The following is a 2485-nucleotide window of genomic DNA, read 5'->3' as shown; positions in this document are numbered from 1 at the left end:
TGCTCCTTGCTTGGCTCTGTCAGTTATTTGGGTACAAACTCACCCTCCACCCACTGTCTGTGCTGGGCTCAGTGGGCAGGAAGAGCTCAGCTGTCAGTGGGACTTGGGGAGCTAGGGACATTACTGGGAGCTGCTTGAATGTTTAGGTGAAAACCACCTAAACATGGACACAAGGTCTAGGCTGCAGTAACTCAACTTGCATCTGCAGCTGTTGAAGCTACAAGGCAGAGTGCTAGGTACAACATTGAAACTTATGTTTGACCTCAGAGAATAAAAAAAAAAGTGTCTGTGAAAAGAGGGGAATCGAGTTCAGTCCCTTGTCACCATCGATGTGCAAACCAGGAACCTGTTGCTTTGCATTCCTGATGTGTCACCATCATGTGGCTATTCTGTCTCAGTCCCTTTAGTTAAAAAATTGTTGTTTTTTTTTCATAGAAACTATATTTTCCTTGTAGAGACACAGGGGCAGCTTAATCTACAAAGGGAAGGTGATTCCAAGGCAGTTCTGGAGGAGAAGGGAACGTTTTCAGCATCACTAAATTATTTTGTTGTGCCTCACAGAAAGCGAGAGAGAGAAAATAAACCTATTAATTTGTGCTACCAACATATTTCACAGCATGAAATACACAATTTTGTGTTCAATGAATTGTGTTAATTTACATAGTATGAAATCTATGTTTTGGGCAATGCATGAAAATCTCACTGCATTGAACAACCCACTTGATCTAGTTTATGTACTACAGAATATTTAAAGAAGTTAAGAAAGATGTGCTTATAAATTAATGTGTTGTGCCATTTACACATGCACAAGACGCAGAAGAAACTGAATTATTGGAGCTACTAAAATTTCCACTTTCTCACAGCATTTTAGTTCTCAAGGTTGTTTTAATTTGCTTATTTTTTTGGAACTAGAAATGGGGAAAGAGCACGTTGAAATCAGTGGAATTACCGCAGTGAGGGATTAGTCTCATTATTTGTCACTAACAACAGCCTTTATTAACACAGAGTTAACTTTGACTGTGAAGATCTCTTACCTTCCAGAACATCGAGTTCAGTAAAACTCAAACTCTGGATAAACAGGGAATACAGAGTGAGGGTACATGTCCCGATAACCTTAACTCTGCCCTCTAGAAGAGAATCCCTGATAGCATATGAGAACAAGGAAAGGTTTGGGGACAAATTACAGCTACTTCCCAAGAGTTTGTTTCTTCTGTAATAAATTGATCCTGGCCCCATCAATTGATCCTGGCCTGGTGTCTGGCCATGGAATTTACTGTTTACTATCTTTATCCCAGAATATTTAAAGGCAAAACTGCTTTACAAAAGCTTCGTTATTTTAGGTTGTACAAACAGGTCACTTCCCCACCTATTTCAAGGAGATGGAATTTTCATGACCCACAGGGAACTTAAACTAACATGCTCAAGATCACACATTCCTTAGGAGAAAACGAAGGGGAAAAAAACAAAACCCACCAAACCGCTGCTGTTTCTACCGAAATGATCAATGAGACCAGAAAGGGAGACTGTGCAATTAACTGTCTGGTACTACACTGACTCTGCAGTTACTTGGATGCAGACACACCCAGCTCTACTGTTGGTAAATGTACAGAGACTCTGCTGCTGCTCATGAACTAGCAGCCCATGACCTCTAAACAGCTGCCATTCGAATGTATCTGAAAGTCACAAGGAGCAACGAGCTGTGTTAAAGGAAGGCTGCCATTTATTAGAGCCCCAATTGATACCATGTGCACAAAGAGAGGATTGAATGTGTAACAGGGAGTCTGGTAAATCTTGGTTATTTTAGTTTTGTAACAGGCTCCTGTCCATCTCCAGTAGAGTTTTCAGTTCCAGTGGCAACTTACTTACCAAATGTAATACAGACTAGTCCATTCCTCCCAAGTGGATGTGATTCTTGTTCTTCTGCACATTGTAGCCCATGGAGGCCAAGGACCTGCAAATTTGCCTTCATGTGCTTTTGTTTAGTTGATGAAAACAAATCTAGAGACATAGAGGATTGGAAGTGATTTCAGCTGGGGGACACGTTTGCTTGGTTTGTATGCATTTGCACAGGAACACGTTGAGCATTTGTACTCATTTCAGGGATCCCTATCCAGTGGAACTCCTGAACATAATGCGGATGGATATGCAATTATTTTAGTGAAGAACCAGGCTTATAAGGGGGCACTTGGATTTGAACCAAGGACCACTTGAGGTGCAGTCAAACACTCTACCACTGAGCTACACCCCCCTGACAATGCCATTGGCAAGTCAGTGATCTTAAAGATCTTGAAACCTGAGCGTGGAGTTCGTTTTTCCCACCCCAGTATTGCTGTCTGTGCATTCCGGAGCTACAGGGTGAGTGGGAAAGGCCCCCAACTAGCTTGTCAGTATCAGCAAAGGAGCAGCCAATATCAGGACCAACGAGCCGTCTTGGTGGCCCATTCAGAAGAATCCACTCTCCCAGAGACTTCTCGGCGAGGGCTCG

The 2485-nt window shown here is 42.4% G+C and overlaps 1 non-coding gene across 1 annotated transcript; it reads right to left on the bottom strand.

The window, feature by feature from the left end:
- Positions 1-2176: 2176 nt before the first annotated feature.
- TRNAC-GCA (transfer RNA cysteine (anticodon GCA)) lies at positions 2177-2248 on the bottom strand. The gene has a single exon. It is a non-coding gene; the product is annotated as a tRNA-Cys (tRNA).
- Positions 2249-2485: the final 237 nt, after the last annotated feature.

The sequence above is a fragment of the Gopherus flavomarginatus genome, chromosome 17 (assembly GCF_025201925.1).
Source record: "Gopherus flavomarginatus isolate rGopFla2 chromosome 17, rGopFla2.mat.asm, whole genome shotgun sequence".
NCBI lineage: Eukaryota > Metazoa > Chordata > Testudines > Testudinidae > Gopherus > Gopherus flavomarginatus.
Note: the sequence above shows the minus strand (reverse complement) of the source record. Positions and strands in the feature narration are given on the sequence as shown.